The sequence below is a fragment of the Ictidomys tridecemlineatus genome, chromosome 7 (genome assembly GCF_052094955.1).
Source record: "Ictidomys tridecemlineatus isolate mIctTri1 chromosome 7, mIctTri1.hap1, whole genome shotgun sequence".
Lineage (NCBI taxonomy): Eukaryota > Metazoa > Chordata > Mammalia > Rodentia > Sciuridae > Ictidomys > Ictidomys tridecemlineatus.
In genome coordinates, this window is record NC_135483.1 from 178,692,469 (window position 1) to 178,708,922 (window position 16,454).

General features: G+C 47.5%; 2 protein-coding genes across 6 annotated transcripts in view; one reads left to right on the forward strand and one right to left on the reverse strand.

Moving 5' to 3' along the window:
- Window positions 1-16,454, reverse strand: part of Marchf4 (membrane associated ring-CH-type finger 4) — a 102,902-nt gene that overhangs the window by 71,110 nt on the left and 15,338 nt on the right. The gene's annotated exons all lie outside the window — the stretch shown is intronic.
- The window catches only part of Smarcal1 (SNF2 related chromatin remodeling annealing helicase 1), a 165,741-nt gene that overhangs the window by 40,134 nt on the left and 109,153 nt on the right, over window positions 1-16,454 (forward strand). For all 4 annotated transcript variants that reach the window (XM_040267766.2, XM_040267765.2, XM_078017973.1 and 1 more), the window contains exon 3: window positions 10,532-10,633. The gene's annotated coding sequence lies outside the window, so the exon portion shown is untranslated. The remainder of the gene's footprint in view (window positions 1-10,531; window positions 10,634-16,454) is intronic.

Genomic DNA, 16,454 nt, shown 5'->3' on the forward strand with positions numbered 1-16,454 from the left:
CAACAACTGCATTTCTAGGAAATTGTCCTAAAGAAATAATAACAATGTGAAAAAAAGATTAGATTCCATGGATGTCTTAATAGAATTATCTACTATGATAAAATAGTAAAGACAAGTTAAAATTTCAATAAAAGGGGGGTTGATTAAATAAATTGAGTAAAAGTGTTACAACAGCCTGCTATGAAGCTTTAAAATGTGCTCTGTGAAAGAATATTTAATGTTTTGGATAGTTGTTAAAGCATTATTGTTAAGTTAAAAAAAAGAAAGAAAGAAAGAAAAAGAAAAACAGGTTGTGAAACAGACTGACACTGCTGTAGTAAGAAAAAAAAAGCCATATGTGTATGACTGCATGGATAAACTCCAAAATATTTACTGTTATTTGGGGGGTTGGCATTATGGATAATTTTTATTTTCTTCTTTTTATTTACCTGAAATCTCTAAAACTTTCATAGTGATTTTTATAAATGAAAATCAAGAGTTTTTCTTTTAATACTTTTAGTTGTAGATGGACACAATACCTTTATTCTATTCTATTTATTTATTTATTTATATATATGTGGCACTGAGGATCAAATCCAGCTCCTGACCCATGCCAGGCAAGCGCTCTACCGCTGAGCCCCAGCCCCAGTCCTATTGTCACCCGGTAGCTTAGAAACCAGACCTCACAAGTCTTGCTACATATTCATGACCTGGAATGAACCCCCACCCTGAGCCATCCATCTTCCTCTGACCTCCTGTCTCTTCCTCCCTCTTTTCCTTCCCTCCTTTAAATCCTGTTAGTGACCCTGGCTGGGAGTCCACAGTCCTCAGCCCCAGCCATGCTGGGAGGCTGCTTTGGATGGTGCAGCGCTGCATGTTGACCTGCAGGGTCTGCACTCGAGGGGTACCAACAGGGAAAGGGGCTCCTGGGAGCCGTACTCTGGTGGAAGAGTCAGGTAATAGATCCAAAATGGCACTGCCATGTGAGAAACACCCTGATAAAAGTATGAGCAAAATGGTATAAGATCACACAGGTGAGTGACGACATTGGGCCTTGGATCCTGAGCGGGAACAACTTGAGCACCTTTTTGGTGAATGACCAGACTCTGCGCTGCCTTTCTCCAATCATCCTCCCAGCCATCATAGGCAGTTCCTTCTCTTCCTCACCTTTTCTTACTCAGTTTAGAACACTCAAGGGAAGGAGGGTTAGTGACAAGCCCAGTCCCTCCCCACCCTGCCTCTTCTGCTTTAGGTCGCAGGGCACCCACTCCCGCCATCTACCTCAGTGCCATTGCCAGGAGGAAGGTGGGAGTTAGGGAGAAACCACAGTAGTTCCAACTAGTTTGGTACTATCTCTCCTCCTGGGTGGTCCCAGCGTTCACTGGGAAGCTTGGATTCTCGGATGTTGGTAACCCACCTCCTCCTGTCCTTTCAGCTTAAGGACAAGGGCCTCTGCTCTGCCTCAGCATCTTGCACTCCCAGCTCCTCCAATCTTTTGTAACTAGTCCCCTGCATTACAATCCCTCCTTGGATTACCTAGCAGTGTCCATTTTCCAGAACAGACTCTGACCCAAGGACTCGCACACCTAATCATCAGCTGAGCTAGGAGACTCTTGGCTCTGGGACTGCAGGATCTTCACAGGTGATGGTCCATATTCATTGAGTACTTGCTAAGTTTAAGGTCTTTCTGTGGAGCATCCCATTTACTCCTGACAACAACCCTATAAAGTGAGTGCTGGGTTATCTCCCAGGCCCAGAGACTTTCCTGAAAGATACAGAGAGCAAGCAGGGGAATGCAGGGTCTATGCTCCTGAAAATTTGGCTGCCCTGAGATTGGAGAAGAGAGATGGGTAAGCTCTCAAGAGAAATACGAGTTAGTGAATGGCCAGAGAAAGAGGGTCTTTTTTTTTTTTTTTTTTTTTTTTGGTACCAGGGCACTCAAACCACTGAGCCACATCCCCAGCCTTTTTTATTTTTTATTTTGAGAGAGGTTCTCCCTAAATTCCTTAGTACCTTGCTAAGTTGCTGAGAGTAGCCTTGAACTTGTGATCCTCCTGCCTCAGCCACACTGGGATTACAGGGTCTAGTGCCCAGCCACAAGGAGGATCTTGAACCAGTCCTTCTGTTAGGGAATAGATAGATGAGGATGGTGGGAACACAAGGTTAAGGAAATAATTCTATTAAATGAGCCCACTGTGCTGACTCTCACAGGCTTTCTGTTCCAAGAAGCAATTTACCTGCAGCCCTGCCTGGCCTCAGTGGACAGGATATGTTACATTCCTCAGCAAACTACCTATTTGCTGCAGGAGAAATGCCGGCCAAAAATAATGGCTATGAGAGAAACTCAAGTTACACTAAAGGAGGAGACTTTTGTGACCAGATCCTGAAACCCTGGGAGATAAGGATAGTTCCTCCTAACCATAAAATCTGTAAGAATGTATGGTTAAGAATCCATTTAGGGCTGGATTGTGTGGTGTCTCAGAGGTAGAGCGTTCACCTACCATGTGTGAGGCTCTGGATTGGATCCTCAGCACCACATAAAAATAAAATAAAGGTGTTGTATCCATTTATAACTAAAAATAATAAATAAATATTTTTTAAAACCCCAAATCCAATTAGAACCACTCAGCATGGGCCAAGGTGACCTAGAGTTGCGGTGACAGTGGAGACTTGAAAGTCTGATGTGGGGCTGGGGCTGTAGCTCAGTGGCAGAATGCTTGCCTAGCATGCATGAGGCACTGGGTTCGATCCTCAGCACCACATAAAAATAAGCAATAAAATAAAGGCATTCTGTCCATCTACAACTACAAAAAGTTTTAAAAAAGAAAAAAAGTCTGATGTTACCCTGCTGTCAGTCAAAAGTCAAGAGGTGGACTGAGCTAGACTCTCTAGAAACTTCTCTGGGATCCCCAATAAAACTGGAGGACCCACTCTCTCCCTTGAGAGTGTCCCCTTTCCCTTTTCCCCATCCCTTTAATAAACTCATTCCTGTTACTCTGAGCGACCTGTCGGAAATCTTTCCGACTTGACTGCAAGAACTGGGGTGTGAAGAGGATGTCCTCGGGCTGCCTCAGTCCCTCAGGAGGCCCCAGGTCCGTAACATACTGACCTCAGCGCTGCAGGTGCTGAGCTATAGTTTGACAGCATGGACTGGTCAACAAACCCCCTTTTCCCAGTGCTCCCCAGCAGGCCCCCTCATTTGGCATCTGTGAGAGAAGAAAGTGTTTGGCCTCTGAGGGGAGAAAAGACGCTGAGATCTAAGGTGCCATGTCAAGGCCCTGCCATTTCCAGTTCCCGGTTTCCACCTTCCCACTCGGCGTGGCCTTCCATCCTCAATGGAGAGAAGCCCACAATTCCCTTTGGGAAATCCAGCCATCTCCAGGCTTCAGCTCCCGTGGCATTTGCTCGTCACAGGGAGCTCGGGCTGCTCTGGCTCTAATTAGCAGGTGCTAAGCGGTTTCCACATTTCTTAGTAAATATGTCAAAACACAAAATCCATTCATTCTTTCCTCTCCACCCCGCTCCTCTTGTAAAACATGTTTTCCTATCTTCACTGTTCAGCCAAGAAGTGTTTTTCTCCAGCAAGAGAGAAAGTGGCATTAAGATGGGGAGTCTGGCAGTTTTACAATCCTTTTCAAATCCTCCTCTGCCCCCCTGGTCATTCATCCATCTGTTCATTTCGTTCATTCATTTGCCCGGTGTGGGGCTGGCACTGACGGAGGGCTCTGGGTTTTATTGGGGTCTCTCAGTTATAAGGCGGGTATCACCAGGGATCCTAGAGAGACCCTCCAGGAGACCCCATTATCACGGGGGACTCAGCCAGGGCAAGAGGGCAGCGTGGAGCCTCAGGGAAGTTCTGCACATAATTTCTACCACGTTTCTGGGCCTCCTGCTGGGGAGATTGAAAACAACTCCTTAAATCAAACAGCAGCTGGCTCCCCCCTGCTGGGCTGCTCCCCAGTGCCACCCTCCTTCCCTGGCTTGGGTGGAGAAGTGAATCTCCAGGAGAAGCTACCGCTCCCCTTCCCATCCGACCCCTGGCCCCAAACAAAGGAAACCGGAAGTGGAGAGGGTGGAGTTGGCCAGATCCGCCATCAGGCTTTTCAGACCTTCTGGACTTCCTGGCCACCAGGAGGCCCTTCCAGGTGGGCGTTGAGGAGGCTTCCCCTCTGAGTGTGTCTGCTTGTTTCATTTAGGGCTGCAGGTGAATGTGAACCCCAAAATGATTTCAAAGGGATGGAAGTTCACTTTCAACCAGGAACTTCCAGCACCCCACCCCCCAGCTCTGCCTCTGCGGCCTTCCCCGGAGGCTGACCTTGGCTCCTTGGCAGAGGTGGAGGAAGGGGCAGAGAGGTCCCAGGTTTGTGTCTCAGTGTGAAAGCAGTGAACCCCACAGTGGAGACAGTGATCCTCTGTGTAAGCAGCCCCATGTGGCTGCACCAGCAACAGTCTTAGCACCCCAACCCACCACCCGTTTGGCCACATTCTCCACAGACCAACCACCTTCCATGCTCCTAGGATCTCATGGACAAAAAGGGAAAGGAGGTGAGGATCTCCTGGCCATGTGGGGGGTGGGCGTGGGCAGCCAGATAATTTCAACAGAGAAAATAGTGCTGAGAGTAGCATATATGAAAGTGTGGGGTGGGGGCTACAGAACATCAGGGCAGGCAAGGAGTCAGATGCTCCCTATTCGCTCAGTTTACTCAGAAATATGAAAACTAAGGCCCAGAGAGGTGAGGTGCCTTGCCCAAGATCACACAGCCAGCCAGGGGCAGCACAGGATTCACATGGAAGCCTCCTGGCTTTGGAAGTTAAATGTCTCCCCGATTTCCGTCCAGGTTGGGAACTCTCTACAGCTTCTTCTTTCTCCTCTTACCCCCTTCTCCTTTCATCCCCAAGTCCACCCCCACCCCAGGGTGGAGGGGTCAGGGGAAGGAAAGCAGCTGTGAGTCAGTCTGAGGCAGGCAGAGAGAGTGGAGCAGGACGCAGACAGAACGGTTTTCATCACTTTATACCATTTAACAGCTCCTCCAGTCTGCCGGCTCCCCGCTGGTGCTTCCCCACCCAGACTGAGAAGGCTCTTCTGTTTGTTTCCATTGTCTAAGAAATAGCCTGGTTTTGATGACACCCACCGTCTCTCATGGATGACTACTCGGACTGCCCACGAGCAGAAAGCACCATCTGTATCCCAGCCTCTGGCTTCTGCAAGAGGGGCAAGGGTGGGGGACCCACCTGCCTTCCTGTGGGTGAATGAGGCTGGAGAGGGGACCCTGCAGGGAGGATGGAGGGACGGGTTCTGTCAGCAGGGAAGAAGGGAGACAGAGGAGAGGAAGCCAGCACAGCAGGCCTCAGTCCACAGTCAGTCAACAATCAACCTACTGTGTGCTCCACCCTGTTCCCCATGCTGTTTCAGGCTCAACCCAGAACATCTGAGCATAGAGACCAACCATCAGCTCCCTTTAGCCCCCCTGAAGAGGCTCCAGAGGCCACCTATTGTGCTAGCTTTGGCCCTTTATTTGCTGGGTCCTGTTGAGTTTTCCGGGAAGGTGAGAGAGAAACTGGAATGTCCAGGATGGTGGTAGATCCCAGATCACAGCTGCTCACCAGCCACTCAGAAGAACCCCAATATCAGCAGTGCTACATGTCAGCCATGTGCCCAGGGGTCAGAGAAGGGGGGTGCAGATGGCTGTAGCCAACTGCCCATTGTCAGGGGCAACCACTCTCAGCAATAGCCCAGGACTGTCTCCTGGAGGAGGAGGCCCGCTGAGCCCTCATCCTCCAAGTTTTCAAGAGGAGCCAGACCAGGTATGTGTGTGTGTGTGTGTGTGTGTGTGTGTGTGTGTGTGTGTGTGTGTCTGACTAGCCTAGGATAGCTATCTATGGGAGTGGCCAGGAACTGGGTGTAAGTTTATATGTGGCCATGGGAATAGGATAGGGTGTTCAATTCTAGAATTTATTCCAGCCAGAATAATGAGTGAACCTGGGCCATGGTGTCGGATTCGGGCCCCTATAAGGAAGTTAGTGGGCTGAAGTTTTAGTTCCCACAGGCCCCTAGAAAGGCCCCCACACCGCCTTCTCCTCCACCTGGGAGCTCCACCTCCCTTCTAAGAGGCCGGCTGTTCCCCAGCTCCCAGCTGGCACAGCAGGTGATACCTCCTGCAGGACTGTAGTGGTGACTACAGGGGACAGGTGTGGCTGAGTGCAGGACAGGGCAGGCAGAAAGAGAGGCCTGGAAAGAGAGCTCGGTGATGGGAGCATGCATGACTATGGGAGGAACAGCACATTGTCCCCCTGCCCAAAAGGACAAGGAAAGTGACGGCAGAAGTGGAAGGCTGTGGGCAGGCTGGGGACAAGAACAGAGCTGAGACACATTAATCGGTTAACAATAGGGAGCTATAGATGGTTTGGTAGCAGATACCTTAGTTTGGGCTGTTGTAAAATGTCACTGACTGGGTGGCTTAAACAACAGATGCTTATTTCTCATAGTTCTGGAAGCTGGGAACTCTAAGATCAGGGTGCCGGCATGGATGGCTTCTGGTGAGGCCTCTCTGCGTGGCTTGCAGCAGGCTGCCTTCTTGCTGTATCCTCGTGGGGCTGAGAGAGGAACTCTAGTCTTTTCTTATAAATTCACTGTTTCCATCATACGTGCTCCACGCTCTCAGCCTCATCATCTTAACTCAGGTACCTCTCACCATCACCCTGGAGAATAGGGGATCCACAGTGGCCGAAACGTGAGGCTAATATCTGAGATCCAACTTGTGCCAGATTCTTAAGGATCCTTTATCCATCCCTAGGTAGGTAGGTAGATAGGTATGTGTGTGTGTGTGTGTGTGTGTGTGTGTGTGTGTGTGTGTGTTCTTTCTGTATCTCTGTACAACTGTCCTGTGAGAAAAGTATTGAGTTTCCACTTTGCAGGTAAGGATATTAAAGCTTAGAAATGTCCCCCGGTGTTCCTGAGGCAGCTAGAAGATGACAGTTGGGGATTCTAACTAAAGGCTGGAAGGCTTGGAGAAACTAGAGAGGGAAGAGCAGCTGGGAGGGCTCTCTGGGTCTGAGTAGTTCTGTCTGTAACTGCAGTAGAAATGAGGAGGAATACCAGGGAGCGAACGCTGGGTCCTCGTGACCAATTCAGTATGAATGGGGGGCAGCGAAGTCACAGAGCATCCCGGTGAAACCATTAGCAATATAGAGAACTTGGGAGAAGGCTCAGTTTAGTAGAAGATAGGCTTACTTTGATCTTAGAAATGTTGCATTCCTTACAGAGATCTGGGAAGTGTCGTTCTTACTTCCCAGCTTGGTAGTACAGAAGGGCAAACTAGCACAGAAAGTTCCCAACTTTTACAGTCATCCGTAGCTAAAGTACACAGTATAGTCATGCCTTGCTTAACCATGGGAATATATCCTGAGAAATGTGCCACTAGGCAATTTCATCCGTGCGTGCCCATCACATAATGTATTTACACAAGCTCAGATGACATCACTGGGCAAGGTGGTCTTATGGGACCACCATTGCATATGTGGTCCATCACTGGAACCATTGAAATGGTATTCTGCGACAGGTGACTATACTTATGCTTCCTATATGTAGTGTGCTCTGATTTTTTCCCTGTCCTATTCTGCTCTATTTGGTGATATGTTGGGGGATGGGGTGGGAAAATGCTGGCTGTGTTTCAATCATGCCATTGATCTCATCACCATGGGTGGAGAAGGAAGTCGACACAGGATTTTACCAGAAGCAGGCTGGTATGGAGCAGCTGGTCCTCTTAGGCACTGCACATGGAAATTAAGAAAAAGAGAACCAAGAGAGCAAGGTACCTGATCGAGAAGGGGGGGAATCAGGAGGGGAGGGTGGGTCTTCTAAGAGGCACTGATGTCTACAATTAGGTTATCGGAGACCTTCCAAAGAACATTTTAAATCAGCGATGGAAATGGAAACCAGGGCATGAGGAGATGAAAGAGAGGGGTATTACAGACACAAGCACCGTGTGCAGAGGAGAGGGAGCCGGTGGAGGGGAAGGGACTGCAGATGTCCAAGTGGGGTTGCAATGGATGAAGCCAAGTCCACGTAGACATGGAAGAGCACCACTGTGGGGTCACCTTGGGAAAGAGGCAGCATGCTTCTTTCCAAATACGGAAAGGGACAGGCTAGATAAAGAGAGACAACTGCAGAGGCTGAGAGAGTAATGGTAAGTGGAAGGAGGAAGATGGTGGCATGTGAATGGTGGACCCCAACTTTTTCAGGAAAGTAGGAGGCAAGGTCGTCTGATTGGCAACTTGAAGTGAAAGAGAAATGTCTGGAACAGCTACTAGGAAGCATTGACAAGCAAGGAAATAAAAGATACTGAATAGTTAGAGGACCGATGTAGATGATTTGGTCTGAAACCTGTGCTTCTCTGGTTTGGGGAGGTCTCTGCTCTCTCCCTTTTTCTCCCCACCCCTTAATTGCACGTAGCTGCCATCTCACTAAGGGCTCAGGAAATGTTGGTGGGTTCCTGCTCGATGCCAAAAAAACACAAACCATTAAACCCTGATTTTTTTTTTAAAGAATACTGCCTCTAGGCTTTCCAAAATAAGCTCCCTCTTTTAGATTTCTGATTCAACTTCCAATGAATCTCTTGACAGCACAGCCTAGCCCATCTGGACCAATCAATCAGCCTTTATCATCAAGTGATATTTTTCTCTACTTCCCTTTCCTGGGATTTGCAGTCCTGTCTGCACATAGGAAATGCTGGGAAAAGTTAAAAATACGATGACTGGTCCCACCCTAGAAAATGACTCAATTGCTCTGGTTTCATGGCTGGACACCAAAAATTCCTCCAGAAAATTCTCATACCTAAGGATGAGAACCACTGACCCTTTGTTACTCAAAGCATCGTCTGTGGACCAGAAGTCCCCTGGCCTGGGTACGTATAAAAAATGCAGAATCTCGGGCACTACCCTACACCTGCAGAATCAGGATCCATAGTTTAGCAAAGATGCTAGGCTACTCATATCCATACTGAAGTCTTGGAAAGCCCTGTGCTAGAGATCTTGCTTTGTGTGAGAGATCTAAGATGTTGAGATCCTTCGGGTTGCCTGCCCTATGTGAGATTAAATAGGGGGGCTCAGAGATCACACCTCCTTATCTAAGAGGCCTGGCAAAGAGCTGCTGGCTCTTAGTTCCCAAAGTGTGTAAACAGGCACAATCAACCAGTCATCAAATGCTTCTCCACTACACAAGCAGCTTCAGCACCTGAGTGCTGTCTCTTGGGTTTAACAGTTTACAAAGCAATGAATTGGAGCATTCTTTGGGGTGACCAATGGTCCGTGGGACTGTCCCAGTTTTAGCACTATAAGTCCCACATCCTGGGATCTCTGTCAGTTCTGATCAGAATGTAATGGTTGGTGCCTATGTTAAGCAACACTTTGAACTTGTTCCCCCACCCCTCTGCTCACATATACACCCTTGATGGTAAGGTGTTCTGCTTCCTGGGAACCTGCCAATCTCTTGTGAATACACAGAATGAGGAACTTTGGTGTTTTGTGAGTACTTTTAATGCTTAAAAATGTTGGTTCATTCATTCAACAAAAATTCATTGAATGGGTGCCAGCCTCCATGTAAGGTATTGGGAAGCGATGGTCCCAGCGTGGACACAACACCTGCTCCCCTAGGGACTACAGTCTGGAGGGGAATACAGAAGTGACAACATGAGGTGAATGAGTGCACAGTGAGTGTAGTGTCTGCAGAAGCTGCAGGAGGAGGCCCAGCCCACAGACAGGGCCAGGGACTTCTGAAGGATGAGGGAAGTTCACCAGGTGAGAAGAGAAGGGTAGGTGAGGGGCTTTGAAGGAGAGGCAATGGAGGTCCACAAAGAGAGCATGGCTCCTCTGAACCCGAAGGAGCTCAACATCTCCAGGAAAGATACAATGGAAGATGACAGCAGTTTAGACACAGGAATGGAGGTTGAAGAGATGTCTGAGAAGTAAAAGCCACAGAACAAGGGCATTGGTTGAAAAATGTCCTTAATGGAAAAAAAAGGTGAAAGTAAAAAAAGAGGGCTTGAGGACTCTGCTCGGAGATTTTTTATGTTTTGAACTATTTCTAGATTTATAGAAAAGTTGCAAAAATAATGCAGTTTCCTTCTGGGCACCCTGGCGCATCCCAGCTGCTTGAGGGGCTGTGGCAGGAGGATCCCGATCCAAAGCCGGCCTCAGCAAAAGTGAGGCGCTAATCAACTCAGTAAGACCCTCTCTCTAAATAAGATACAAAATAGGGCTGGGGATGTGGCTCAGTGGCCGAGTGCCCCTGAGTTCAACCTCTGGAACCCCCCTCCAAAAAATAATGTGGTTTCCACCTGTCTCCCATTAAATCTGTCCCAATGTTAACACTAAACACATTCACTGTACAATTATCAGACCCAAGAAATTATGGCACCAACTCATGACCCCATTCGAGCTCCACCAGCTTATATTAACATCCTTTATTCTGGTTTCAGGATCTCAGGTTGCATTTATTGTTATTTATTCCTCGTCTCCAGTATGTATAACAGTCCTTCGCCTTTCTCCTTTTCAGGACTCTGATATCCCGGAAGACTATTGATCAGTTATTTTGCTGAATGTCTCCCAATTTGGGCCATTTTGCTATTCTCAGGCTTCTGCTTCGGACAGCAAGAAGGTAGGCTCCTTGAGGGCGGGGCTTGTGTGGACACTCCCTGACAGATTCCCAGAGCGGGCACCAGAGTATGTGCCCAATGTGCCAGATGGGAGGTATGTGCCAGCTACAGAGATGGAGAAAAACATGTTTCATAGCTCGTCTCCTACCTCACCTTAGCAAATAAGGACGAATGCTTATCTGAAATGTATCTGTGAAAGTACTCAGATATCTAATTTACTTGGATTGCATTAATTGCATTACCTTCTTGAGCCCCTACAACTGCTAGCCACAGTGGACAATATGAAGGGAACTGGACATGCCAAACACGCCATCGTTACCAGAAGGAAATGGAGGTACACTCGTTCTGGTGACAGGGGGGGCAGCCTGCAGGGAGAAAGTGCTGCAGCCTGATAAGCTGAGGTGCAGTGGGGGAGGCCTTGCGGAGGTGGTGAGATGGGAGGTAGGCCGTGGAGGAGTTGAGGGTTTGGGCTGGTGAAGGAAGAGGGAGCGTAAGTCCCAAGGAGAAGGAAGACTTGGGATGGAGTGAAAAGAGGAGAGCTAAGGTGGTAGCTAGCAAATGGCAGGCAGTGGGAACTGGCCAGAGGACCTAGTGCGAAGCTGGGAGATGAACCCAGGCTATCCCTGATTGTCACTGTGCTGAGAGCATTTAACTCTTTCCATGACAATGAGAAGCATGAAAGTGAACTGCACAGAGCCCCTAATTATTACTGGGACAAAGGGTGGGCCAGATGTTTTACCAACCTCTTCACTGCAGAAATGTCCTAGGGAAATGACAAAATGAGCATGCTCAGAGACCTCTGGTCCTTGTCCAGCTGTCTCCTGACACTCTTCGTGGGCACTCCTTTCATATGCTGCCACACCGTGCTACATCACATCACTGTGACCCATCACCATCCTATACCATGCGCCTCATCTTTGGAAGTGCTGGAGCCCCCAACTGCAGCAGCCATCTGTGAGCACTTGCCCATTTTCCTACCACTAGCTGGAGGTTCTGTTCTTTGGTCTATGAATCCACCTGCCTCTGCTCACTCAAGCAGAGTTGGCCCTTCCCTCCTTTCTACCCATGTTACAGCCAGGACATCTCTCTACCATGACCTTCAGGACAATTACTGCTTACACACTTGTCTCTGTTTACACTAAAATGTTCTTGAGAGAAGGATACATATTTATTTACCTGTATTCTAAGGGCCAGCACTATGCTTGGCACAGTTAATTTAATGTAATTAACTAGTAGAAAGAGCATTGAACTTTCAGCCAGGAGTCCTAAATATAAACCCCAGCCCTATAACCAACAAACAAGTTACTTGCCTTCCGAGTGGACCTCTCTTCCAAAGGGATGATCGTCTCTATTTCATGGTTGTGTTCTAGAAGACCTCCTTCTATTCCTGGAGCATAAAAGCTGCACTTTTACCCTTTACGCTCACCTCAGTCATCATTACTTATTCAGAAGCCACAGAGTTTTTAGAGAGCACAGGCAGATAATGCTCCCATGGAGGTCCACTGCACAACAGACTTCATCAAGTGCAAGAAAAAGAGCATCTTTGAATATCTGGAGCAGAAATGCAGTGGACTGGAAAGTTGGTCAAGGAATTTGTTGATATTATCTAAGAGCATGAAGGCTTGTCATGTCAGTAGGAGGACAGCACAAGCTGCAGTGGAATTCTAAGAAGCTGGAGCAATTCACTCAGTGGCCAGGGCTACCTGGAGTCTAACTGGACCATTCTCAGAACCTAAAGCCCCATAATCCTGCTGAACTTTACCTTCAGACTGTGAAGCCCGTGGGAGTGGAGGCCTTGCCTGTTTTCTCACGACTGCATTGTTTGGGCCAGCACTGTGTCTCTGGATAACAGTGATACAGACACATCATTCACCCTCTTTGAACCCTATTTCTCTTATCTCAAAACTGGAGGAGGGTCCCATTCTCAAAGTGTGTTGTTCTAGCTGGGTGCGGCTCACACCTGGAATCCCAGTGACTCAGGAGATTGAGGAAGGAGGACTGCAAGTTTGAGGCCAGCCTCAGCAACTTAGTGAGGCTCTATGCAACCTAGTGAGACCCTGTCTGAAAATAAAAAAATGGGAAAAAAAAAAAAAGAACTGGGGATGTAACTTGGTAGTTAAGCACCCCTGGGTTCAATTCTCAGAACCAAAAAATAAAATTCTGCATTGTTCTATAAGTGACAAAACCTCCCGACATCTTCTAGCATGAGGCTAGGTAGTAAAAAGGCTGATGGCAAATGAGAAATGATAATTTTAAAAAGAAAAAGAAAGGCGGACCTGGCACCTTGGTCGTGAGTCCCTGCAGATATGAGCGAGCCCTGAGGAGTTTGGGGGAAACTGGATAAGCTGAAGGTCTGGAAAAACTACACGGCAGGTGCTACTTGCCTTCTTCAAAAAACAGCCTGTAGGTGAGAGATCTAAAATAAAAGTGTGCCTGGGTCTTGAATGAGACACTGTTTACCAAGAGCCCTGGATGGACCTCAGCACATTTAGAATTTGAAATTCTTGAGTTTCTGTACCTACATTTGTAAACCTGTTACACTCCCCAGCAACCTAATGGAGGGATCTCCACAACCCCCTTTCACAGAGGAAGTTTCCAAGTTAAATTAAACTCACAGCTACTACAGCTCCAATGCTCCAGGGAGGCAGATGAAACTCCACAGGTCACAGTGCCTGGGAAAGACAGTGAGTGTGTGCTTGCGTGTTGAAGCACACTGGATCTTTCCATTCCTCCTGGGGATGATACTCCTTTCCAAAACCCTTCCCTCTGCCTGGAATGCCTTCCACTCTCTTCCACTGGCCAACTTCAGGCCCACCACAGTCATCCCCTCTACTGAGCAGCCTGCCCTGGTCCTCCAGCCTATACTCCCTAGTTCTTCCACAATCCTGTTCCTGACCTCTGCTGTATCTCACTCGCCCCACCTGCAGTCACATCACTGGCAAAGCTCCAGCAGAACAGGAGTCACCATAGTCTCCAGAATCCTCCATAGTTCTGACCCAAAGCAGTTGCTCAACAAAGTTTTGCTGAATGAATGAACTAGATACTGTACTCCACTCACGTGGGAGAAAGATAAAACAAGTTGATATCATAGTTTAAATAAAATCCACCCACCAGCTTCTTCGAGATATCCTGTGGTCTCTAAAGCTAGAACTTTGTCTCCGGTGCCTTCTAGAACCACAGAGCCCAGCGTTAAACAACAATCTCTTAATGTAAAAGAAATTTGGGGCAAAGTCCAAACGTCCTGCACTTTGCTAAAGTGCAGTACTGCACATTTTCTAAAGATTTTCAACTGTAAAGATTAAAATTAGTTATAGGATTAGCTCCAAAAAGTTCACTGGAAAATAAAATTGACCATAAACTCGTTCTACTCGGATCCGTTCTCCTCCCTGTTCTTTTCTATTCTCTAAACATTCTGTACTTTGTGACAATATATTAATATGTTAGGAAGTCCATAGTTCTGAGACTGGAAAGAAGAAGAAGGAAACATTTCTTCCTCCTGTAGGGTGCAGATTTAGTCACTGCTGTTTCCCTGTCTCAGGCATGTCATCTCACCTCTCTAGATACTGATTTCTCATTTTTAAAGATTAGGATCCTAATTTCTGCTCTTCCCTCCCAACCACAGAAGTCGAGTTCTTCACATGTTGGAGAACAAGGAAGCTTCTGCATTCGTAAAGTTTCTCTCAAGACTTTTGGAAACTTCCAGATAAAAATTCCAGTCAACCAACAGGGTTTCTGTGGAGGTCCTGTTCCCACACAGTGGCTCTGAAACTCAGCCAAACCACCAGGCCATTAGGACCAGAAAGACCATGAGGACCAAGCCTAGAAGAGCTGGCATTGTGAGGGCAGTCACTAAAGAAGAATAAACAAGCCCCTGTCCTGTCTAGGCCCTGCCCTTGCACCCTCTGCAACCACCCACTTCTTGGAGGAAAACCATACTGGGTCCTAAAACATAGCAGGACAATTTGGAAAGCAATGAGAGGGTTGGCAGATTAGGCCAGGTGGAAAGGGGGATGTTTCTGGTGAGGAGTTGGGGTCGACCTCCCTTTGCCATACTCAAGTGCTCATTCCACCTGGAGAATTCCCTTAGCTGCCTGTCCACCTACTCAGCTGCCTGTCCACCTACTCGTGCCCAAACTGGGCCACTCAAAGGTCAGCTTCTCTGGTGTCCCTACTCCAGCTCTCCAAGCAGTACTAGCCCCCTGAGCCAAACACAGTGCACATAACTCTAGTCTGAGGCACTGGTTATGTTGTCCTGTGATCGTGTCTCAGCACACCCGTCTCTTGTACTACACGCTGAGCTCCCATCTCACCTCTGCATGCCCAGGGCATGGCACCCAGCTGTGTTCATTCAGTGTCTACTGAGTGAACAGTCACACTGGTTCTTTTGCTACCATCAGACCTGGTGGCCAGAAAGGAAATGGGCAATAAAATATTTTCATATTTACATTACAACCTTTGAGGGTAGAAGATCCCTCGAGAGGTCTTCACTGTATTCTCCTCATGGAGCAAAACTGATGAAATGCCCTGGTTCTTCAGTAGAAGTGTGCCCAAACCTATCGCGTCTACCCTCAGCTAGTTCCACCTGTCCTTTTTGTAAAACCTGTTTAATGCTTGTCTTTTTGCGACCTCGTTATGAACTATTATGATCTGGATCTAGGTGTCCCCACTAAGTTTGTGGGCTGAAGACTTGGTCCCCAGGGCAGCAATGACCAGGGCTTTTGAGAAGTGATTGGGTCATGAGGGCTCTAACCTCATCAGTAGACTAATCCATTGATGGATTAATAACTTGAACGGACTACTGGGAGGAGGTGGAAACAGTAGGCAGGTGGACATTGTTGGAGGAAGTAGGTCACTGGGGACATGCTCTTGGGGAATAGATCTTTTCCCCTCCCCCACCTGGCTTTTCATCTGCTGGAGCTGAGCAGCTTGCCTCCACCATGCCCTTCTGCCATGATGTTTCTGCCTTGGAACCAGCTGACTTGGGACTGAAACCTCTGAACACGTGAACCACAATACATCTTTCCTCTTCCAAGTTGATTTTTCTCAAGGGTTTTTCATAGCACTGAAAAACTGACTAACACATTAACCAAACAATCACATTAACCAGATCATAATATCTTCATAATAATATTTTATTAGATAATAATGATAATGTTAGATTATTATCTTCATCATGTTATTATGAAAAATTTCAAACACATGTAAGCGTCGAGAGACTAGTGGTAGAATGAACCTCACCCAGCACCAGCAACTGTATACAGGGTCAGTCTCCTTTCATCTATAGTCACTGGGTTATTTTGAGGCAAATTCCAGGCATCGTATCAAACACACACTTTTTTGACTTGCATTGCTTTCCTGGGGAAAATGGAAATTAATTGAACTCATTTCCCAATAAATGGGAGTTTTTTGTTTTGTTTTGTTTTGTTTTTTTGCGGGGGTGGGGGATGAAAAATCTTTGAAATCATACTGTCCTTCAAAGCAAGCAACAAGGCAGTTGTTGCTTGGAAGGTCACTGCAACATTCCCTTGTGTGGAATGTCTGCAGTGAGTTTCCAAAGACCAGAGCCTCTGGGCTCTTTGGAACAAAGATGCATAAGTGGCAGAAGCAGCCAAATGGACCAATCCCTGAGAGCCTTTTTCTTCTGTATTAAATTCTGTATTTCATGCTCAGACATATGCCCACCCCCCCACCTCTCACTCCCACCCACAAGCACACACACAAAGGGAGTGACACCCCCCCACACACCCACTCATGCCTGCTCTCACTCACCTGCCACTGCCTGGCTTTGGCATTTGCTTTCTAAACACACTGGAGAGCTAAGTG